General features: G+C 32.8%; 1 protein-coding gene across 4 annotated transcripts in view; it reads right to left on the reverse strand.

The window, feature by feature from the left end:
- LOC123552510 (uncharacterized) overlaps positions 1 to 26,008 on the reverse strand; it is a 206,793-nt gene extending 180,785 nt beyond the window's left edge. For 2 of the 4 annotated variants that reach the window (XM_045342222.2, XM_045342219.2), the window contains exon 1: positions 25,854 to 26,008. The gene's annotated coding sequence lies outside the window, so the exon portion shown is untranslated. Of the gene's footprint in view, positions 1 to 25,843 lie in introns of all 4 variants that reach the window. The other 2 variants (XM_045342220.2, XM_045342223.2) reach the window with 2 other exon arrangements.
- Between the last annotated feature and the right edge of the window lie 783 nt (positions 26,009 to 26,791).

A 26,791-nucleotide genomic window follows, 5' to 3' on the forward strand; every position in this document is an offset into this window, starting at 1 on the left:
TTTTACTTTTTTTTCAAAATCAAACTGATACTATTATAAGTCATATGGCGACGCGACATTCCTGCTTTGGATTGTAGAGCAAGACCCTAAGTGCCCCTAACAGACATTATTTCAGCACGGACGGGCACATTGGTAAAGCTATCGGCTTTAAAAAAGCCAACTGGATGTCCTGCCTACATGAAGAAATATACACCCCAAGCGAGGTTTAGAACACACGGTGGTGAAGGACAAGTGAAATGTTTCGAAACTAATGACCACTCTGCCACGTAGAAAAAATGAAAATATAAAAGACAATTCTAACAAAATCAGGCTACACATGATTCAGCTAATTAAGAACAATACACGTTTACCTGAAAAAGCTGCAAAATGTTCATTAAACTCTTTACAAACATATACAGAACAAAGTAAAGCCATTAAAAGCATTCTCAACTGCATTTTAGCCAATTCGAAACAAAATGATATCAGACTCGGTGAACTGACTCCGTGTGATTACGTCTGCAAACAATATAGTTAATGAATGTTGTCAAAGGGTTTGTGTTCGCTAATATACTAGTGCGTAAAATGGTACTTCTTCTACATAACAACAAAACTTGTTTTATGAACCTGTGACTGCAAAGTAGCAAACAATAAATAGGTTCACTCCGTGCGTTAATATTCAGACTTAAAATGAAATGAGAATATAAGGATCTTAAATGCCTGCCTGTGTAAGACCGCCTATTCCCTAACCGAGGTACAGTGTGGAATGAAAACCCGAAGTTAGCGAGTGTTTTATCCCAACTGTAAGTTGGGAAAACAGCTGTCTTACACAGGCAAACAAGCAAGATCATTTTTCTTGCCTATTACGTTCAAAATAGATCGTGTTGATTAATAACTTTGGGTATTTCTTTGCATTATTTTTATAGTTTATGACGCCATAATAGTGTCAGTACTACGTGACATCACTAATGTGCACGCTATTTTATACAAGGTTTTTCCCTATGGAAAGACAGGAATAACTATCCCTGGCGTGTGCTCAGACAAATGTATACTTTCCCCGCTAGGTAGGCAAAAAAACGCTAATTGCCTACTACTTTACCATATGAGATATGACCCCGGGCACAGTCTCAAATGTCATAAAAGACTTAAGCTGGAATACTTAGCAATTTAGAAGACAATATAGATGTAGTAGACTAATTTTATTCCAAAAATGGATTATTATTTGAAGACGTTGAAACAATATATTACACTTTACACAAGACAGTCGAGACACTACAATTGTCTAGCATTTCACAGCTGATTATTATAAAAATTAATTTTCCCTAGAACAGTTGTTCAGAGGAACACATTACCATCCCATGTAGTCAGTGTTTAACAGTCTCTAAATATGATTCTGATTCAAATCAGCACTGGCTACATTGATGTTTACACCATTATTACTGTACAAATCTCTTTGCTCTTATCTTGTTTTAACCCTACTAACGTCTTACTTTCACAACAGTATTTTAGCAGTTAAGGGGATTAAGGTTTCAGTTGTTAGGTTTTACACCTTTTTATCACAACTGTTATGAAGCACTAGGTGGATTTGAGTAGCCTAGGGAACCTGACAGTCATTTACTTCCACTAACTCCCCACACATGGCCAATATGTATTAATATTGAACGATGTCATCACTATAAATGATGGATATAAGGTCAAGGAATTACTACATGTTTTATAAAATGTTTATACGTTAAGTAAGCCATAGTAACTACGTAGACAAACAAATACAACAGGAGTCTTTAGTATGGACAGAAAATGTGTACAAAAATTGTCCCTATTCCCTGTCATTGAAAATAAACCATTCTTTGTTAAGGTTGATAACTTAATAGTCTTAATTAATAATAAGCAACTCTAGTCGATACAACGTTTCGGCTTGATTCGCCTTTATCAAGTTTAAATGTTCTTAGCTGTGTCGTAAATATCACATTTCTACCATGTTCATTGCTTTATCAATAATAATAATACGGATATGACGTTACGTTACCATAGCGTCAAATAAAATATAACGCGCCAAATAGACATTGACGGAAAAGACAAAAAGATGATTAATAAAACGGTGATGACAATGTCATAAGACCCAATTTACAAAAAAAAGAAAAAATAATGTTGGAAAGATGTCTCTCTAAGTATATTATAAAGTATCAATGACACTCAAAGGCGTCCCAACAGTGTACTAGAAGGGAATGCATAGACATTTTCAGGACAAGTATTTGGTACGGTACGTCGTTCATATTTATACAAAATACATAATCATCAGTCAAGGATATGTCAGTGTAAATGAGCTGAGTGTTAGTATTCTAAGAAAATGTCGTTAACCTGTATAACACAAATTACACGTGCACCGATTTTTACAAAAATATCTCCGACGAAATAAAAGGAGTATTTCACCTTGTATAATACGATTCACTTTCACAATATTAATAAAGTATCACTTTTTTTATTATAACTTCCCACTGTCCGATCTTTCTGATCTATTAACGATCTCTAACAATTACTAGCTAAGATAAAAGAGAAACAGAAAAACGGACAAGTAAGATACAAGAACACAGTAGAGCACCGCTTTAGACCCACAAGCACACAAACGCACCCCTATAAGCAGGAGAAAACAATCGTGTACCGCCTTAGGATTCCGGCAGCCAAAATAAAAGGGAGCCACGAAAATTATCTCAAAGTAAATGGGGAGGGGGTGGGGAATGCAAAACAAAAGGAGCGCAAATGCAAGGGGGAAGGGCGGAGCGCGATAGTAGGAGTTAGGAGGAGGAGAAAACGCTTACAACAAACAAGACAACATATGCAACAGACAATACAAGACAGAGAGAAAACCAGTTGAAAATAGGGGCACCGCCTTGGAACGGTAAGTAACCTATATAAAGGATACTGGGGATTTAAACGCGTTTAGGGCATGCCAACCTCGCACTTACCCTATTTTCAACAAGTTAGATAACACAATATAAATAAAATCCCCGCTGAGAAAGGCTCTAACATTAGCGCAAAAATATCAGATTAATTAAGTAAAAAATAATATTAAGATGAATCTTATGTATAATTACACCAATGTACGCAACAACTTGTCTGAAGACAGAGCACCAAGAGCCTAACTTTTAAGGGCACGACTAAGAAAACTGCAAGACAAAATTCAACCCCCTCCGTATGTTGTATGTAGGATTTAGGAGAAAAGCATCATGGAGTCTTACACTTTATTAGTCATCGCACCATCAAATAGGAAAGCGTAGCGATAAACTGTAGAGGGGTCAATCACTAAACATGCACTGTGCTTCACGATTTTCACATCGTATCCTCGTTTGTTAAACTTTTTAACCTATTTTACAAACATTTGATTAAAATAAGGACTAAGTTTAATTTTCCTGATTTTATAAACTACATCTCCATAGTATTCCTAGTGTGTAAGTCGAAGTTTTAAAAGTGTTTTTAGGTTAGAATTGTATTTTTATACCAGTTCCGACGATCTGTAGTAAAATTTACTGAAATCTTTCCGCAGCTTTTTTTCGCACTGACCTACCACGCTAAGTGCATATATTCAATTTCATTTGGATAGTACCTGTAGCTCATATGATGCAATATTTAAAAAGAAAGTTACTGACAATAGTTTGAAGTGTTTTCATCAAGACGATGAAACGCAATTGAAAAAAAAATAAAGTTTGATTTTTTAACCTCAGGTATATTGTTTATACACTTATTGATTTGTATATCTAAAACCCAAAATTGCTGTGAAAAAGGGTCACATCAAGCAAAAAATCTGGAATTGACTTCACGTTCAACGTTAAAGACACTGAATTACCCGAGAAATGGGTTTTTATTTTGTTTTTCTTTGGTTCAAAGTTACACCGACACAGTTCTATGTCATGGTTGAAGAAGACTCAAGGTATTCCTCCAGGCTGTATTTTATCATGGGCGGGAAACTAGATAAAGCTAACGGCCTTCAATAAGTCAACTGAATGACTTTCTCACGTAACGAATTATACATCCTAAGCGAGATTACGAGCCTGCAGTGGTGAGGGGCTATTGGAACACTCTGCTACGAATGAGAAATGAACATATTCAAACAAACAAAAACAAGTTATGCATGCATAAACTAATTAAAATCAATATATGCTTACCTCGAAAGACGGCGAAAAACTTATAATTTGATTGTCAAACATATACAGAACAAAGTAACATCATTAAAAGTATTCTCAAATGCATTTTAGCCCTTAAAATTATTTTCTCAGCTTTATCTAAAATAAAAATCATGGTTCGGCGAAACTGCAAAAATCAATCTTTGCCCAACACGTTTGTGCCAAACCTGATTTTATGCCAATAGCAAACTCTGGTGAATGTTATAAATATAAACTTATTTTGAGCACAACTTTAAGCAGCAAACACTGTTTCATAAATCTTTTTTCAAAGTCTATATTTTCATGAAATAAATTTAGTCACATCAAGGAAATTGTTTCAGTCATGACTTGATGCCTTTTTGTATTCCCATTTTGTTTTCCCTTTTACTTATATACAGGATTGTCTTTAATAATAATTTCTTTTTATTTTTAAAAGGATAAAAAAGTATTTAGCAACTAGGTTTTAATATGAAGAAGTTTATAGTTCAACCCGCCTTTACATCTGTATTTTTAGCAGATAGCCAGCTAACATCCGACTTTATATTTTGTTCCATTCTGTTCTAAGGTTGAATCAAAGTAATATATATATAAGCAAATCTCATAACAAATATAAATTGCCAGATAATTGTACAGCAAATACTGAAGGGAAAAAAAGAATTTTAAAAAAACATCTGGGCTTTGAAGCAGGGTATAGCCACAGTTTAAGCGAGTTTTGAAAATTTGTTTTTACTTCACTTACCTTGAAGGAATATTAAGTCATCTTGATATGCTAAACAAACATATACAAAAAGTAATAATGTCATGAGAAGAACTGTCCTATTCATTTCAGCTATTCCAAGTACAAATTCCATTTCCTATTCTACAACTGAAAATTCCAAACATTGCAGTGTCATTTATAAAGTCTATTATACTCTGATTCCAGTAGCAAATGCATGCGATGAGATTACGATTAATGCAATATCATATACCTACACATACATATACTTCTTGAGAGGTAATGCATAGTTCTACATTACAGTTACAAGGCGCGGCCAATCGATCGCGAAATGGTGATTGATGAATGACTGCATTTACGTACTTCTCATTCCCTTATTTGTATCATTAACTTCGCATGAAAGCTTTTCACTGTAAACAGGAATACTCTGGAAAGGAAAAACATGACATTTGCAAGCATAGTAGACAACCAAGCAAACTGATACTTGATTTGATTTTGGCAGTTTATGTTGGGTTGCCATTCATGCCCCTTAGCACTGGGTTAAGTGGAATTCTGTTATAATTATACATTGGACTGGACCTTGGATCACTGTTGCTCATTGGATGGAGTCTCAGCGTGTGACCTGGTATAAGTTAATTCATTCTTTAAAATATTTTGTATTGAATTCCTGGAATAATGTCGAAAAGTAAATCTATGTGTCGGGGGGAAGAAGATGTTCGTTAAATTTATAAAAGTTGATACGAGTATCAATAATATAAAGAAACAGCACGTGAGCATTAGTATCTGCATTTTCTCGTCGGCTACATTGGACACAAAAGGCTTCTATAGATTCCGCAATCTGACGACGACAAGAACCAAAGTCAGTATTTTAAGGCAATCTCGTATCCAGACCCTTTAGAAAATAAAGTACGGGTTATTTATCTTCAATAATATTAGCAATATTAATTTTCCAGAGATGACGTGACCAACTCCGAATAACAAAAAAAACAGTCGCAGCCAGTGTGAGTATTTGATAGTATATTCAAATAGAAAAAGTGGAAACTCCACAGGTCACTCAACACGACAAAAATGAAAATGTTGCAGACTCGGTTTGATAGAGCCTGTTCATGGACGTGCTATCGTCCACGCCCTGTAGCCCTGGGTTGGGCAGTAATAATTTTTTTATTTCAATTGCATGTAATCAACTAACTATTATATGCTTGTAGGTTTCCACAATCATCATCGTCGTCGTCCATATTGGTACATATATACTTATTCAACAACAGGTCTTGGTGAACATAGTCATTATCATCATCTGGCAACACTTTTCTGTTTGATTTGTCTATTTTATGCATGTATTTTACTGTTATTCAGCTGTAGCGTTTATCATTTGGTTAACATCTTTGTCCTTGTCATCATTAAGCGATGATAATCTTTATCATCATTATTTATTTATTTATTTATTTATTTATTCCAAATGTATTGTAGATTTCCACCATCCAAATGTAAGGTTTGCGCGTACTTGGATTCAGTTCTGTTATATTTTCTGGTCTTTTTGGATCATGGAGTCCATTCAGCATATGTGTAATAGAGTTTCGCTTTAACCGGTGCTAGGGGGCGTGAAAGGTGTTGCACATTTCATTACCTCTCATGAACAAACTGAGTCTGCTATTATTCTCCTTGGTTGCATTCTTTGCTTCCAAAGGATCTTTTTACAGATTTTATTAACAATTGGATAATAAACAAAACTGAAGGAAATGTCTTTTTGGTATGACACAGTTCAATAGCGTAAGACTGCGACTAAAAACTTTCAACCGGTTTCACCATTACCATAATTCGCAAGTAAAAATTAATAGAGAGTAGGTTTTTCTTCAGTCACTTCGTGACAGGTCACATATCATATTCCTAGCTCCGGTCTAAGACCTACTGAATGCAATCCTTAAAGATAGTATGAACAAGAAATCTTACTCAAGTACTGTACTACTAATTTTTACAAACGCTTTGTAACTGTAAACCGTTATTGTTATGCTATTTACTTACCACAAGTGTTCTACCGATAATGGACTTTCTCCCTATAAGTGAAATCACACTGTCTTTGATATCTACATGGCATCCATCACTAGTTGCTATTATATTTCCAAGACCACCTGCATGCCTGTAAGAAGTAGCTCGAGAAACATTTCAATATTTAGACATTTTAAACACCGGTATGGAAATTGTTAAATTCTTGTAAATCAAAAACTAATTAAAATCTATACAGTTTTAGCAGCCTGTTGCCTTCTTGATTTTTTTGAGGGACTGGTGCAGATATGTTACTGCAGTCATTTTGCATAGTACTTGCAAACTTGTAATACTCAATCAAATCAGGAATCATGAATCAAATGCAACAGGCTAACTTCAACTATTTCTATTAGTATGTATTGTATTATGTTTCTGTTTCAGTGGGGTTTTTTTTTTCAATGATCACTTTTCTATACCAAGATTGATTAGAAACGTTTCCAATGACACAGTATGATTAAGGCACGCAGCTGTAATGAAGGAATATTGTCTTTAAAAAAAGAAAATTACCATATTTTCTACACATTCCATTGAGTTTTCAACAGCGAGTTTTACACACTTACAATGCAGTATCTAGAATTCAAACTTTTAAAGTGACTGCATTGCGTTTAGACATAGGCCCTGTCGTTCTTTGTCGATCTTTAAAACAGCTTGTAAACTGAAAAGTCGTCAAGCAACGTTTGTTATCTAATGACGATCAACCGAAATATGGCCACTTACCTAACAATATCAGTTATGGATCCATGCTCATTTCCATCTGGGTTATAATGAGAACCTGCACTCAGGCAACCTAAAATATATTCACGTACTTAGATCTATCAATACATATTGCAAGCACGCCCGTTAAGCTCAATAGGGAGATCGCATGATCTACGGATCGCGGGATTGTAAGTTCGGTTCTTTTGTGATAAAAGTTTATCTTTTCGGGACAAAAAAGCGAAATAATCATAAGTATGCAATCATAAATAATCGCCAAAATAAAACATTCAAATGAATAAAAACTGAAGATGTGTTTTAAATCTGTCACTTGAGGAAGCTCTCAAGCTAGTATCCTGGAACCATTTTTATTTTTATGCTATGTAAATGATATGATCATAAGTATTGATACTGACTGTAAATTAATATTAAACGCTGATGATAGTGCCATGTTATTTGCACTTAAAGATCCAGGTGTCATATCTACAAAACTTGATGCTGTTCTTGAACAATGCTCATCATGGCTTGTTGACAATAAACTGTCTTTACATCTAGGCAAAACTGAATGTTTAATTTTGGTACCAAACGCAAACTAAAGCGTGTTGAGGATTTTAGAATTGTAAGGTAATTTGCCCTAGCGGGCGTATATCGAGACAATTTCCCTTTTGTTTCTTCTTTGAAATTTAACCACCCCCTTGTGATGCTACAACATGTATATATCTAGATTAATCCTTGAAATATGTTACGGCTGTGTGATTGATAAAGAATTTCATGATAGATAATACTGTCAATTTTCACAGATCATATATAAAACTAAGCGGGTTTTCAATCGCATTTCACTACTGTGTAACAATTGATAGAAAATGACTTTCAAACAACTATTTCCATTGAATATCAATAATTGCAGAAGGCTTGGACATACAGTGGTAAAATTTTGTAGAATGTTTGTCTGTGGCCATTGAATAACACCTATTGTTTTAAAGGTCTAAGGACAGTCTGAAAAAGGTTTCTGCCCAATGTGGCTTTGGCCTACAGTAGCCAAACCTGATAGAATAATGAATAATAGGCACTATAGAAATATGCTGTATCAAAGGTCATGTCACTGACTCATTCAATAGAGAAAATTTGATCCTAAGTTGTTAAACTTCATAGGATGATTGCTTGTGCCAGGTAGATTATCCTTTCGTTCTTTTCTCCAGTTTATGAAAGGTCAAGGTCAAACTGATCTTGTGACTGAAAATATTTCTGCTCAATTACTGAAGAAGGTCAAGGCCAACAGCGGTCAAACTTCTAAGGAGAACTGCCTGTGGTCAATGCATGACCCCTATGACTTTAAGGGTCAGTGGATCAAAGGACATGGTCACCTCCAGACTGCACTCAGTTTCTGATCAGTAGCTTACGAAGGATCGAACTTCATACGATAGTTGCCTTTGTCAGTTTATAACTCTTATTGTTTCGAGGTCAGTAAACGGGAGTTCAAGGTCTGATCACCTGATTATCTTTGTTAAGTGGGGAAGTAGGTCAAAGGTCCAGGCATACTCGAAACTGAGAAGTACTCACTCAGTTACAGACGACAAACTATCATTTGGGCATATGTGTTTTACCAACAGATCATGTTGCACTTAATGCATCAAAAGCATAGTTTCTGAGGAAACATATACTTTGAAATATCATATACTTTCATAAAAGAAAAATAATTACGCGTGAATAATAGGCACTATAGAAATACAATGTATGCCTTTACATTTGTTTATGAAATTGTTTTGCAAACTGTAGTTTTAACATATGTATGACAAAATTATTGAGATTGTAACATCTCTCCGTGCTTCATGTTGCGCTGATCAATTTTCTAGTTATAATTTCAAAAGAATAAAAGTGTTTGTTGTGTTCTTATACTAAGTTAAGAATTCCAAAATTGCTTGGATACGTGCGTGGTTTGATAACTATTTTGCTGTCACATAGCAAGTAAAATGTATCAATGTAGAATCCGTAATAAACTGTACGAGTTGTGTGTGTGTACTCTGTGCAGAAACGAAGGTATATATATAATAGCATTCCATTAGACATGTCACCAAATTCATGCACATAGAATCCATGCTTGCAAGGTGAAAGACCTGTTATAATCCCTGTAATATGCACTGGTTTTCCAAAAGCCTGTGAATAAAGTTGTTACACATAATTTGGCATGAAGTACGTTTATACAAGCCTCTCGATGATAAAGACCTGAATTAGTGACACTAAATAATTTTAAATTGTTGTTAGTTTATAAGACTGGAAAATCGGTGTTTTGTTGTGTTCTTGCTACGACAAACGTACTGTAATTAAATTGTCAGAGAAAATTAAAATTCTATAATATCATAAAAGTTTGTTTGTAATTCCATGGCAACTGAGGTTAATAACTAAAAGGCTCGTGATGAAACCAAAGCTCAAGGTTACGTTATTTTTAGTAAAACAGACTAAATAGTAATAAATAAAAGAACAAAATAATTTAGTGATTTAAGTATTTATTTGCAATGAACATGTCATTTAAGACGATACCATACTGCCCTATGATGGTACAGACTTGGCGAAATACAGCCAAGGCATCGAGGATATACCTACATGGTAGTTGAATTCTACATGTGATAGCATATAGGCGCTGAGCATCCAGGGGTCAGGGCAATCATAAAGAGTTGCAACTTCAATTAAGAGGACAGAGGCCGAGCATCTATGCGATAGGACTCGTATGTGTTTGATTCAAAGACATTGTCTGACGGGAACTTCAACAATAAAAGCAGTCAAGTATAGAGTCTCCAGCCTATAGGAATTTGAGCTAATTATTATTAATTGAAGATTGTTAGTTTGAAACATTTAGTGATTCGCCTGATCCCTGAAATTATCTAGCTCATAATTGAAATCATTTACAAATCATTGGTACACGAATCATTTAGGAAAGGTAGCCGGAGGAAACTTTATGTATGAGATATTTGGTCTCACTAGCTATACGTTTTAACAAAGGGCATTCTATATAGTTTGTCAGCTAGTCTAAGGCATAGTCACCTTAGCGATTGGACCCATTTGATTGTTCAAGATACAAAAAGGCGGGTCATATAACTCGTATCCTGACAAATAAGGATACCTTCACCCCATTGTTTTACCTTAGTCAGTTTCTTGTATCGTATCTTGGTATCCCTCCACCCCATGTTTTACCTTAATCAGTTTCTTGTATCGTATCTTGGTATCCCTCATCCAAACATTCGCCCTCAGCCCCCCCCCCCCCCCCCCCCCCCCCCCCCCCCGCACACACACACCGTCCTCCCCTTTGCTCCATTCTTGCATTTAAACTTTTAGGTTACTTTTTATCTAGAAAGTTAACTGAATTACAGTTTTAGGATCCCGCATCCACATACCCAAACATTTCTCCTTTTCTGACCCTGCATATTTTCCTTTCAGTTCAATTTCCTCATACTTTATCCACATCGCACATTTTGAAAGTACGTAATTCTGTGCATTTTCTTTATTTGAACTATTTTCAAACAGCCATAATTTGCTGAAATATTTTTATGAGTCTTTTGCTCTGAATAACAATCAATATTTTGCTTCTTTTATGTTTTTATATTGAAATGTTATGCGGAATGTAAGAAAATGGATGATGGTAACCAATGTTATTTGGAATATAGTTTGGTGAAAGGTCACTTGTTACGGCCGTTTTCAAATAAAATAAAACTGGCAGTTTGATTTGTAATACCTATTTTTATGCCCCCGAAGGGAGGCATATAGTTTTTGAACCGTCTGTCGGTCTGTCGGTCTGTCAGTCCGTCCGCAATTTTCGTGTCCGGTCCATATCTTTGTCATCGATGGATGGATTTTCAAATAACTTGGCATGAATGTGTACCACATTAAGACGACTTGTCGCGCGCAAGACCAAGGTCCGTAGCTCAAAGGTCAAGGTCACACTTAGACGTTAAAGGATAGTGCATTGATGGGCGTGTCCGGTCCATATCTTTGTCATCCATGGATGGATTTTCAAATAACTTGGCATGAATGTGTACCACGGTAAGACGACGTGTCGCGCGCAAGACCCAGGTCCGTAGCTCAAAAGTCAAGGTCACACTTAGATGTTAAAGGATAGTGCATTGATGGGCGTGTCCGGTCCATATCTTTGTCATCCATGGATGGAATTTCAAATAACTTGGCATGAATGTGTACCACAGTAGGACGACGTGTCGCGCGCAAGACCCATGTCCGTAGCTCAAAGGTGAAGGTCACACTTAGACGTTAAAGGTCATTTTTCATGATAGTGCATTGATGGGCGTGTCCGGTCCATATCTTTGTCATTCATGCATGGATTTTAAAATAACTACGCATGAATGTGTGGCACAGTAAGACGACGTGTCGCGCGCAAGACCCAGTTCCGTAGGTCAAAGGTCCTAAACTCTAATATCGGCCATAACTATTCATTCAAAGTGCCATCGGGGGCATGTGTCATCCTATGGAGACAGCTCTTGTTCAGTTTCCATTTATAATTTGTTACTTAAATATTAAAACTAACCTTTATAATTATTCAAATTTCAGTACAAAATTGTGGTTTCTTGAATTGAATTGATGTTACGATGGAAACGAAGCCCGTGACCTATATATCTAAATGTAAAATTCAAAAGCGCTGACACTGGTCAATTTAAGGTACACAGCTTCGGCCTTTTATTTTCATTTCAACAGTATCCATGTGAATATAGAAGCATGCCGAACAATTTTTCCATGGAAAATGCAGGACGAAGGGTACTGCTGTAAGTATTCTAAGCTGTGAAATTTGTTTGAATAAATGCAAATAACACGAAAATATAACACACGTTAGAAATGATATATTTTAAAGCTACATTAACAAGAAAGATAATTTTATTCAATAGATATTATATAAGAAATTACGACAAAAAGCAAGATATAAGCTATTTTAAACATCTCTTTAACGGTTGGCATGGTTACTTTAAACTGTAAGAAAAATAGGGTTGTAAAGTGCTTGTTATTTTGATAATAATAGTACCTAAATATTCCATGTTGGTCATTAACAATAGCACTGAAGCCGTCGAAAACCCCGTTTTTATAAATTATTTGTTTAAAAATGAGAGAAAATGCGTTACCATGGAAACACGAGCCCCGCGACATATACATTTAAACATTAGAAAGCTAACGCGCATAGTAGTAAAATTATCGATTATGTAGACTTCTACGGATATCAATGAAACAAAAATACACTGAAAAGTGTTAAATATCGGTATTTTCCTTCTTCTTTCAATATTTAATACCTGTGGAGGGTCATGTTCTTCGAACCTGGATAAAAATTGAACTTGAAGGGACAGAATTAAACGAAATTGACATTGTAGCAATTAAAACATCATATTACACGAAATACAAAACAAATGCTGCGCTTCAACTTATTTGAATTTACCCTGGTAATAAGGTAACCTACCTCCTTAAAGGACCACCCACGGCCAACCCGCCGCCATCCCGACCAACTCTGACAAGACTATAGAAAGCATTTTTACTAGAAAAAGAACTGCTTACAGACGCCTGGGCAAGGCTAGAAAGCCATTTTTTCCCGATAAGACCTCTTGGACATGTGTTTTTAGACCTCTCTCTCCCTTGACATGACTTTCGAAGGCATTCCTGCCTAAAATGACTCCTTTTGACAAGCTGTTTCCAGACCACTACCCCCCCCCCCCCCCTCCCCCCAACCACCTTACATACACTAGACAAGATTTGAAAATCTTAGTCGGAAAATAACTCCTGGGACAAACTTTGAAACCCCCTCTCTTTCCGTCCCTATTGGACAAGATTATGGAAGACAGTTTGCTGAAACGATGCATATTGACAGGCTGTTTCTAGAACGCTTGGATAAACTGTATATAGCTCCCTCGATAGACCCTTCCTCCGTCTTAGCAGAATATGGATGACATATTTTCCCAAACAAATCCACCTTCGCGTGGGACATACCCCATGAAAAAAAAACTTCATCCAAAACATACCTCTTTGCTTAGCATTACGTTGCCCTCAACCTTGTCGAATCCTCTAATTATACATGTTGCTTCTACTGAGGCATAAGCTGTCATATTCCAGTTATTGGGGAATGTCAGGATCAACCCTGTTATTTGAAACACTTTCCTAAAGAAACATAAATCCATTTTACCACAATGTTTAACGATAACTTTTAACATCTGTCACCATTTGATGATAAATTATGACTGCCACGTAGTAAGACCGGGGAAAATAAATGTTTAGATTCTAACCCGAAGTTCGGGGAAAAATGGGGCGGATGTGCACTTTTTATTTTCTACTTTTTAATATGGAAATACGGGAGACTTGAGGTCAATTTGACAAATTAGATACAAAATATCGCTGTATGAATAATACTAGTGTATGTTGTTGTGTTGTGTGTTAAAGAACTCTTTAACTCTATATATATATATATATATATATATATATATATATATATATATATATATATATATATATGAAACAAGAGGGCCAAGATGGCCCTATGTCGCTCACCGAGTAATACCCAATAACAGTGTAAACATGTTTTACTTAGTGATTCATGGAGACAAATATTCTGACCAATTTTCAAGATTGGACCAAAAAACGTGACCTCTTGAGTTTAAACACACTTATTCTTTTATTTAACCTGGTGACCTAGTTTTTCACCCTACATGACCCAGATGAAAAGTCATACGATATTTCATGCACACAAACTTCTGACCAAGTTTTATGAAGATATGGTCATAAACGTGGCCTCAAGAATGTTAACAACCTATCTTTGATTTGACAGGGTGGCCTTGTTTTTGACCCCATAGACAGATGAAGATCGAGATAACCATTCTGACAAGTTTCATGAAGATAGGGTCATGATTGTGGCCTCTATGTTGTTAACAAGATTTTCATTTTCATTTTCCAGAACCCATATTTGGAATCTAGCCGATTTTCCAAGGAACGAGAACTTAAGTGTGCTGTAAGTGTTGTTAAAATCAAATTATAAAATGGTCCCTTCTAATCTGTTTCCACAATGGTAAAAAATTTACAAATTTTGGCTCATTTCAGTGGTCAATCAGGGGCTGTAATCCGGTTAAAACTATGACTGGAACTCGGAACTATGCTTGGATCTGAAAAAAAACAGAGCCATAATGGAATCAAGATTTATTGTGTTGAAGATAGTTTGCAAGTTTGTATCAAATCCCCCATAACTGCATCCGCTTATGGCTGCAAAGCCAAAATTAGTAACTTTGGCATCGAAGGGGCCCATAATTCCGGAAACCCATGATGGTACCTGGCCGTTTTCGAAAAGAATTGGCTATTATGCCAAATCAAGTTGTGTGTAAGTCTGATGAAAGTGATGGCAAAATGTGTCATCTATCGTGTTCAACAAGCCAAACATAAGCAATTTGTGGCCTTTAATGGGGTATACTATGGGAACCCTGATCAGATCTGCCAGGTTTCGAAAGGAACCAAGATTTTATTCAATACAATCTTGTGCAGTTTGATTTGAATTGCTTAACAACATGTGGTTTCTATTGTGTTCACAAACCAAAAATAGCACATTTTGGCCCTTTAAGGGTCCGCATAACTCTGGAACCCATAGTTTTCAAAATGAAACCGAGTATATGTGCCAATACAATACAAGTTGTGCTGCAAGTATAATTAAAATTGATTGCAAAATGTGGTGTTCGCAATGGACGACGGACGGACGGACAAAATGCGATTAGAAAAGCTCACCCTCTCAATACGTGACAGGTGAGCTAAAGATTTCATGTCATAAAGTCTAATTTTACTTATAATATGATAGTAAATCATTTTTTCAGATGGCTGAATAGTCTCCTGTAAAAGAATGACAAAATAAGTATTTGTTTATCATTGTATTTTGCAAATTCAAAATATTTAGTTTGTCGAAGTACAGCCAAGTACTGGAAGAATACATCAATCTGCGTTCCTGTCGCTGGAGCACGTGTAAAAAGCTCTGCAGCTGAACTGATAATGTGATGTAAATCTTCGACCCAAATAGATATCCAGTTGTTTAACACCTGATTAAAAACTTCAAGGTTTGTTAATTAACTGGCACTTTGCAAGTAACAGTATTTTAATCCTATTTTCCAAATCTATGAAACAAAGAAAGCGCGGTAGTGCCGCGTGCTGTGCACGTGAAAATGGCTTGTCAGGCATCCGGACGGAGGTAAATGTACGTATAAAACCGAATCAGACAACAGAGATTTATTTCCAATCCGTAGTAAAGTATTGTTTGTGCGAAGTCAATCTACCCATTTGACTTTTAACCTTGGTCCGAAACCGACCAATGCGGCAATTTAAAATCACAGGTTGTAAACCCAATTAAAAAGTTTTATAAAGTTAAATTTAAATACATATGATATAGATGAGTTTACGAATAAAATATATTGTTTGAAAGAAGAAGATTTATGATAATATTAAACCCCCATTTTGTTATAACAAAAAATGGAGAAAAATGATAAAGTACCTGTTCATCCCTGTGAAAAGATGAAATCAAAGTTTGTTAAAAGTCAGGGGGTAATTTTAGATATTCACAAAGCAATGTTACCTTTATTACCTAAGAAAGGTGTAACACTTCCAGGATATAATTATTGTGGGCCAGGAAATCCCCTAGATAATGGACCCCCTGTCAATGAACTGGATGCAGTATGTATGGACCATGATTTATGCTATGACAGTGATGTAAAAAAGGGTACATGTGATAAGCAAATGCTTTCCAATTTAAATAAAACTAAATCAAAAACATTTGGAGAAAAGATTGCAAAACATTTAGTTGTGAAACCTATAATTAAAACGAAATACACACTTGGTCTCGGACAAAAACAAAAGTCAAAAAACGGGAAAAGGGGGTAGAGTATACCCCCGGAATCACATGGAGCGATGAATTAGCAGAAGAATTACACAAACCAATTAAAAGAAAATTTAGGAAACGAAGAGTGATAGTTAATGATATTGATGATACTTGGTCAGCTGATTTAGTCGACATGCAAGCTTTTTCAAAATATAATAAAGGAGTAAAGTACTTGTTAACCGTTATTGATATATTTAGTAAATATGCTTGGGTTATTCCATTAAAGAATAAAACTGGAGAATCTGTTACTGAAGCATTTGAAAAAATAATTTTAGAAGGACGATTACCAGTAAATTTATGGGTAGATGAAGGAAAAGAATTTTATAATAAAAAGTTTGAATCATTTTTGAATAAAAATAAAATTAATATGTATCATACATTTAATGAAGGAAAGGCTGTAGTAATAGAAAGATTTAATAGAAGTTTAAAAAGAATAATGTGGAAATATTTTACAGCAAATAATACTTATACTTATTTAGATAATTTGCAGGATATGGTCGATAAATATAACAAAACAAAACATTCTAGTATAAAAATGACACCAACCGAAGCCAGTAAAAACTTAAATAAAGGTACTGTTTACTTTAATTTATATGGTGATTTAAAGATATCAAAGAGCAAAGCAAAATTTAAAATTGGTGATCGAGTTCGTTTAAGCAAACTTAAAAGACATTTTGAAAAAGGATATACACCAAATTGGACAGAGGAAATATTTATAATTTATAAAATTAATAATACAAATCCCAGAACATACACTATTAAAGATTTAAATGATGAAAAATTCAGTTCATTTTTAAATGAACAAGAACTTTTATACCTACTACACAAGAAGTTTTTAGAATAAAAAAGTTATTAGACGAGACTAAAAGAAAAAACAAGCTTTAGTAAAATGGAAAAGGTTTTATAGTGAAAAATTTAATAGTTGGGTACCATTTAGCGATCTTGAACAATTTAATTTAGAAATAAAACGTTTAATATATAATGAGCAATAAAAATCTAATTTCTAATAATAATGAATAGAAACAATGATAAATTAATTATTCACTTAACTCAACTAGCAGCTGCTTAAGAAAAAGTTATAATTTTGTGGGAGAGTATGTACTGGTTTATCTATTCACAGCAGGTGTCTTTGGTTGCTCAACTGCATTAGCACTTGTTATCCCAGCTAAACCTGTATTTGTACATTTTGCTGGTGCTGTTCCATCATTAATTACCATATTACTAAAAGACTAAAAACTTGACGATAAGAAAATTATTTTTAAAACACATCATCACAACATAAAACAACTTATAACAAAAGCACGATTGGAAAGTAAATAAAGAAGATCCAAATAAAGTTATTCAGGATATGTTACATACTATAGAAATGCAGAACGAAAAAAATTATCAACACCTCTTGAAATGCAACAGAAGGAAATTTAAACTTAACGGATAAAAAGTAAAAAAGAAGAAGAGTTGTATTAACTTTAATTAAAGATTTTTTCTATAAGAATTTTTAATAAATGAGAAAAAATTATATCAGTTAAGGTATATTGCATCAGGAAAAAGTAAGGGGGGGTGGATATATTAAAGAAATAATCCTAATTTTAATATAATACCAGAACCAATTCACGAATGGCAAAATGTTATGGATCCACGTCAACCGAAGGTTCCAGCTTCGCAAGTTATAATTCATATAACCTTTTTGGAACTTGCTGCTCAAGAACCATCCAAAATATTTATTTCCTTTCAGTTAACAACTTTAAACAGTCATATAAAATGTATCTTCTGCTAAACATTTGAAGGTGTTTCTGTCCTTGAACTTTGTTATTAAGCTAACAGTGAACGTTTTTACAAAACAACATCACGACAACGGTGGTTATAAATGACCCCGAGTGGGCAGTATACAAATCTTTTCTTAACTGATCATATAATAAAACCATATGGAAAAAAACCCAATTGATGGATTTTGTTTATGTAACACCCGACCCAGAAATAATGTTTTAAAAGACTTCAAAAAAGAAACAGAACGGAAGAAAAACAAGTTGTTTAGATTATTTAGAAAACCTACACAAATTACATGAAGAATAGGTTTAAACAGAATGTTTCAAGAAGGTATTAAAATTTTAACCAGTTATGAAGCAATTTAGAAAAAATGACTTTAAAATTCTATTCAAAAGATATAGATAATATAATCAAATTTCTCAAACAATATAATTTCATTAGGTGCGTTTTTTAAAGATTTTTTTCTATAAGTATATTATATATAGATGGTTTAATAGAAAGGTTTATAGAATGATTAGCCAAAATTATCTAGCACTTTAGGAGAAATAAGAAATCCAGTTGAAAATTCATATAGAAAAGTTCTAAAAGAAGAAATGTTATTAAATCAAACTTGATCAAATAGTTTACGAGAATATAAAAATCACGTTATTGATAAATACGAAAATGTATAGATCCATATCTTCGTAAAAGAACTTTATTTGAAGGGGACTGTGGGTATGTCTATTAACTGAAGAAGAAAATGATGAACAGATTATGTGATTGTCCCAGACCAAATAATTATCGAAACAATCCTAAAACTTATTGTAACCGACTGTGATCACTAATGAAGAAAAAATATATAGAAGCACTTACAAAGCTCAAAAATTGTATTTATGCTGGTTAATAAAAATGTGTTGTGAAGGGACAAACCGAGTAAAATGTGGGAATGTTATCAAAAGTTAAATGGAAAAAGATAATATATTCAATATTTTATTCTTCTTAAAGATAATTTTAAAACTTTATTATTTTAATATTTTTTTAAATTATTTTTTAATTATTTTTTTTAATCCTTTTTTGCTTGAAGATTTTTTTTCTAAATATAAAAATAGATGGAAATCGAGAGATCTTCAAACAATAATTATAAGAAATTGAAATTTAAAAATTACATATAGACAAGATCCAAAAAATCAATTAAAAATTAACTAATAAACGACTCTTATGAAATACTTAAATCTGAACTTAAACTTAAAAGGTATAAAAATAAATGTAGTTTTAAAAATAACTTTTGCAAAAATGGATAAAACTGATACAATATATAAAACAGCTTATTTTCAATCAAAGGCTTTAGAAAATTATTAACACATAACGAAATAAAAAAACTTTACATCAAGCTTTTGTATGAAATAATAATAGAATTGGTAATTGATTTCTGAAGGAAGTTGCTGGGAGAAATAGAGTCAGTTGAGCTCATTATATAAAAAGATATAAGTAAAGTCCATTGGCTGCTTCAAGTTAATTAGAATTACCAAAAACATTACAAATTCAATGAAAGGATTAATAAATAAAAGAATGATGATAATGATGTTTAGATGGTGTCAATTAGCTTACAAATTTCCTGTAACAAGCAATTCTGAAGAGTTTCAAATATAAAAAACATATAAACGATCTTGAATATACTGGAATAAATTTCCTGTTACATTAAATCAAATACCTAAAAGAAGATTTAAATGAAATATCATTTAAAATATTTGGATATGAAGAAAATAGTATTATCCATTGTACATATCAAAATATCCCAATACGAAGAACACTGTGACATGTTGCTAATTACTAATGATAAAATAAATGATAAAATAAATGATAAAATAACTGATGATGACTGTAAGCCTCAACATAAGAACTGTAGTCCAACATTATGTTTGGATAAAAGACCTTTTAATAGATTAATGAATATACAAAACAAAAAATACAAACAAGAAACATTTTTGTAGATCTTGCCTGCAACATTTTACTCAAATAAAGAATATTAAATGAACATATTCCAAATTGTTTAGCTTATAATGGTATCCAAGGTGTAAAAATGCCCAAAAGAGGAAGTAAAAGTACAAATTAAAAATTATCATAAAGGTTTAGCATTACCTTTTGTATTTTAATGCTGATTTTTGAATCCATAACTAAAAAGTTTTAACTGCTTTACATCAACTGAATCTTCATTTAACTATACATATCAAAATAAGATATATTGTGGTTACGGCTATAAATTGTTTGTTGTTATGAGATAAATAATACCTAAACCAACCCAGATTTATAAGAGGTCCTAATCATTTATAAGTTTATTGAAAAAATGCTTGAGTAAGAGTAATATTGTAAAGAAATATTTAAAGAACATTTTAACAAAGATTTGAAATGTCATAAAAAAGATGAAAGTGAATTTAAAAAACAAAAGTTTTGTCATATCGGTGAAAAAGAAATATAGAAGGTGAATGTCAGACGTGATCATTGTCAATATTACAGAAAATTCAGAGGAAGTGCCAAGCAAATGAATATTAATGTTAAACTAACACATAAATTCCTGTATTATTCATAATTTAAGAGTTATGACGGTCATTTATTATGCAAACAAAAGGAAATTAAAAAAGAAATTAATTTATTCCTAACAATATAGGCCATTAGAGATATATGGCATATAATGATTTCTGACTTGGTCCTTTTTGATTCATTCCAGTTTATGTCTCAATCATGGATAACCTGTAAATAGTAATATTCCAGAATTTTAAAATATTTAATCTCAAGAAATTGATTGTGTAAAGCATTAAATATTAAAAACAAAGGTGTTTATCCATATGATTACATGGATTCATGTAAAAAAATCAAAGAAACAAAATTACCTTCTAAAGAAGAGTTTTATTCAATTTTAATGACACTAATATTTCTGATAATGAAATGAACATGCTAAAAAATGTTGGAATAAATTTAAAATTAAAACAATGGGAGAATATCATGATCTAATTTAAAAACGACGTATTACTTTTAACTGATGTATTCGAAAATTTTGAATACTAATTTAGAGTACTACAAATTTAGATCTTGTCATTATTTTAGTAGTCCTGGTTTAGCTTGGGATGCTGGTAAAAAATGACTGAATTAAGTTAGATTTAATAACTGATATTTGATATGTAACTTTTTATTGAAAAGGGACTGAGAGTAGGAAATAAGTTATATTTCAAACAGATACAGTAAAAGTCCAAACAATAAATATATGAAGGGATTATAATTCAAAAAAAGGAAAAAAAAGCAAATACATTTATGTACCTCGACGCCAATAACCTTTACGGTTTGGGCTATGTGACAACCTTTACCCCTCTGGAAACTTTTAAATTTTATATCCGAAAACAATTTAAGAAATTAATTGCAAAAAGGTAAAACTATCTTTATTGTTGAATGTGAACTTGAAATATCCAAAAAGAATACAAAAAACCCACAATGATTAACCTTTATCTCTGAAAATTAAAATACCAGATCAATGGCTTTCTGATTATAGTAAAAAAATTAAAACAGAATTTAGAAATAGGAAAAAGTAATGTAAAGAAGGGTTGGTTCCAACTTTAATGAAAAAACAAATTATGTATTCATTATAAAAAATCTTGAACTCTATAACACAATTAGGATTAAAAGTAACAAAAATACATAAAATAATAACTTTTGACGAAAGTCCTTGTGTTAAAAAAGTATATTGATTTAATACTCAAAAAAGATCTAAAGCAAAAAATTCATTGAAAAGGACTTTTTTAAGTTAATGAACAATTCTGTATCGGTAGGAGACTATGGAGAATTTACGCAAGAGATTAATATTAAATTAACACATGACGAAAACCTTTTATTAAAATATAATAGCAAAACCCTTCATTTGTTAGTACTCAACGAAGTTTTAACAAGAAATTTGTTTGGTATTCAAAGAATAAAAGAAAGTTGTTATTAAAACAGACCTTGTTATGTTTGGCATGTTGCAATTTTAAGATTTATCAAAATATTTAATGTATGATTGTCATTAAAATTACATTAAGGAAAGTACGAGGGTAATTGTAAATTATTGTTTACTGACACTGATTTCATTATGTTTTTATGAAATTAAAACCAAAGATGCATATGAGGATTTTTATAAGGACAAAGAATATTGATAATAGTGATTAAGATAGTAAATTCAAATTTATTTCGACAATAAATAAAAAGTAATTGTAAAATTGTAAGAATGACATGCTGCCCGGCATTCCCATTGTTGAATTTGTCGATTAAGAAGTAAAATGTAAACATATTTAATAAAGAAAAAACGAAGTAATATAAAAAAATGTAAAGGAATAAAAAACTTGTGTTAAGAAAACAATAGTTTCATAAAAATAAACAAAGATACTTTGTTTAATTCAACCCAAACTAAACACACCTTTATAAAGATATTCGTTCTGATAGCATCATCCTTTTCCAGTTATGTTTAAAATAAAAAATCTTTAACATGTTATGAACTATAAAAGATATATTCTTGGATAATGGTCTTGATACATTAGCTTACACTTAAATTTTAGAACCATACATTGTAAACTGAATATCCGTAAACGTTTTAAAGAATTAATATAAAAAACATCATCCATTTTAAATTCATTGCATAATTAAATAGATATAGTACCTTTTTATGTAAATACTATGTCAAATGGGTAATTAGTTTGTTTTGTGAAAACAAATATGTTTCAAGATGGTCAAATTTATTTTTTATACAGCGATTAAAAAGTTAAATAATAATTCTAAGAGTAAGCACAATTCGAACTTGCGACATTTTATAGTATCTAAAAAGGTGAAAAGAAAGTCCATTATGTCATCGTCACACAAATTTTTTTCTTTAAAATACCTCATTGATTTGATTATTAAGGTTCGGCCATTGTAGTCGGTGTATTTGCCAATATGGTGTAAGATTAAGTAGCCGTGCTGAGTGCCTGTAAATCGGTGAGCGCCCCTTAGCGCGGTAGGTTAAGCACAAAACAGAATCGAAAGGTCGCAAGTTCGATCCCCAGGTGCGTCGTATATGACAATTGTAAATAAACTGTCGATTCTTGAATCAGCTGTGAATTTGTGAAATAGAACCAGCAGTGACTACAACAGAATGACGTCAATAAATTAAGTAAAGTTCGTAGTATATTTTGATATTAACTAAGTATTCTGAAGGTGGTAACACAAAATGTAAGTAACATTTGGTGACGTTTTCTTTTATGAAATTTTGTTGTTTTCCGCCAATAATATGAAAGGGTTATTATAAAGAGCGGACTACTTATTCATCTAAATATAATTTATTGTTTCACATTTTCATTTGATACATTGATTTTGGGATATTTGATCAATCTGAACCAAAAGTAAGTTTTGAAATTATGTCTTAACTTTTAAACTAGAATTGTGTATATAGGATATGGATGCCCCGCATATTGTGCCATCTTTCAAATAGCAAAGTGTTTAGTACAGATCATCTTCACATGAATGATATTCGACTAAAAGTTCGAAGCACATTGTGCTCAGATAAGTTTGTGCATCTGAGTAACTTTGAATCAATTCCTTCAAAACGTGCATGAGGACTTTCTTCACTATGGCCTATTTTGTGAAATGAAGAAAGGATAACAATTCACAATTCATAACAGAAAAAAAGTCCATTATTTATGGTCATCTTCACATCAAAGCCCTTCATTTGAGAAACTTTCAAGCATATCCTTTCATTAGGGTTTGAGGAGTTGGACACACAACTTTTTTTCTCTATATTCTACATAGCAAAATTATCAAAGGGCCATAACTACGGTAAAATAGTCATAGCAATAGTTCCTTCCTTTATGGTTATCTGCAAATCAAGCTTGCTCATCTGTAAAATTTTGAAGCAAATCAGGTTTATAGTGGAGGAGGAGTTGGACACACAAGATTTAAGGACGGACGGACGGACATGCGGACATACGGACGTACGGATGTACGGACAGCAACAACGCCATATAGATATTTTCAAACTTGCATTTCTTATAAATTTCGGCTAAAAGTATAATTTTATTGCAAATCTTTGACAAACATAATACATAGAGGATATTTGTTTTTTTTTTCAGTGTAAGATGAAAATATCTTACACGACCAAATGCAATATAGTCACTGTCTCGTAAAAATGTAAGATATGATGTTCGTGAGTGAAAGATAATTTGATCTTACATGTATAACAAACAAATGTTCTTTTTATTTCATGTTTTGACTAAATCTGTCTACATTATAATTTCTTACCAGTGAAGAATATATTTGACATTTTTCACTGTGAAAATACCAGATATATTTCACTCAAATAGTTCGATAATTCACTGAAAAACTTGTAATAAAACAGCTTTCCTTAGGCAAAGGAGCTTTATCAAAAATTCCCATGCTAAATAAGCACTCAATGAACATAAATAAGCGTAGATGATCAGTTGTTAAAGTTTTGAACAAATCAATCAAATGACGACCTTTCAGTCAAAATAGTACATATGAAACAAATCTGAAGAACAAATATGTTCAGGTAGCTAATGGCGACTTACCTGGATAATAACTTCATTATCTGCCATTTTTCGTCGTCTTTAGCTTTTTCGTGCAAATACATTTACATTGCCTTTCCTTTGTCGACTAAAAAGGAAATGCTGTGTTAATCAAACATTTAAAAAAATGAATTGAATTACAGTTCACTGCAACAAGTTTCGTATTTTCTGAAATTACATTACTTTAACAGCTGTAAAATGTCTCCCAGCAGCCTGGCTATCCTGGTCCTTTTAAAAGTAAATAATTCCATATATACCTGTAGGATAAAACAGAATATAGAATTCATAAACCCTCATGTAAGGAGCATGTAAAGACTACTGTCGTTAATATTACATTTGTTTACAATCGATGCTTTTATATATTTTGCTTTTTATTCTCTCTGTGGATCTGATATAAAATAACACACCTGGCTTAATTGTGGAAGGAATATCAAGTTTGTGTAGAGTGGAATGGAATACAAACGGTTACATTATGGTAAGGTTAACCGACTGTTATTACATAACTGATATACTACACCTAGCCTCAGCAAACCATCTAAAATACCATGTTGGAAATTAAACTGAGCACTTAATACGTCATAGTTGTGTGCCAACGTAACTCCAATGTATGACTTACTAACTCCTGCGCAGGACTTATTAAACTAGTATCACAAACTTAAGACAAATAACCACTATGTACCACTCAACTAACGTACTACTTAAAAACTCATTACGTAATGCGATTTTGTAACCAGTGCGGGTTCATTCTGCGGCCCTGTAGTTTCCAAGCTGCGATGCCCTTCACTCCTATCTGCGGTGCACCCCCACCCCCACCCCCACCCCTGGCTCTATTTGCGAGGCTCAGTATTTGCATTATTTGGTCTACACTGATTTTGACACGCTCTGATGTGCATTACTCCAGAAATGACATTAACTTGAACACATTCGTTACAATGGAAATGAATGAGCAAGGGAGTATACTAATCAGCTGGCAAAAAGATCCATCCTTTCCTTCTGTAGTAGTTATGTTATTTCCATATGCTGCGCTTTCGCTTTCAACCCTTCAGAACTAAAATATATTTACATTTACTTACGGGTGTCGAGTTATCTTGATGACATATCATCTAATTATTTACAAGTATTCCGGCAAGTTACACGATATTTCACACAAGTATGATTTAAAATGCTGTATTGTTAGCAAGTAGATCTATACCTTTTTTTTTCTTTCGATATTGAAGTACAACAAAATGACTACCTTGTATCGTATTTCCTATTTCTTGTTTAAACGTTATTTTATTTATAGTATTAATAGCATTTATTACAACTCTAATGTTAAGGTTCAGTTCATACATTTATATAGTTCATATGATCGTTATTCATGAAAATAGAACATGTAACTAAAGCAAATTGATATTAAGTATAATAATCAGCTAAAATTTTTATCTTTCGGCTGATAAAATGTAGGGTAGGTTGGACTATTGTAATAGTTTCTCTGTTAATCATTACACTTAACTATAATCAGTTATGTATAATTTATGCATATATTATCTTCTATTGTGTTTACTTTGAAGAGGGTTGTGAAAACCTTTAAATATAGTGACTGCTCGATTGACAAACAGTATCTGGCAGTATCATTGCGGTGAAAAATGTCATACCAAGAAAAGTGATGTTAACTTCATTTTTATCTATGTATTATGCTTACATATTGTTGTAGTCTAGCACAGCATTCTTTTATGAGACAATATAAAGTCAGTATGGTACCACGCACAACGCAACTGTTTTTTGCCGAAATTTGGTATTACTACTTATCCTTTGTTTGAATTTGTAATAATTGCACATGTTTTCACTACATTTATTTACGTTTTGAATATACATTTATGTAAAATCAACAGCCTCTATACTAGGATGTATTATATTTCAAACATTCAACATATAAAGTTTGTACTTTCATGAAATCATATTACATTTACCCCAGTATCAGCTGTTACTTAGATTACTGCTTTAATATCTAGTTAAAGTAGCCCTTGTCATA

Source organism: Mercenaria mercenaria, chromosome 4, assembly GCF_021730395.1.
Source record: "Mercenaria mercenaria strain notata chromosome 4, MADL_Memer_1, whole genome shotgun sequence".
NCBI classification, from domain to species: Eukaryota; Metazoa; Mollusca; class Bivalvia; order Venerida; family Veneridae; genus Mercenaria; species Mercenaria mercenaria.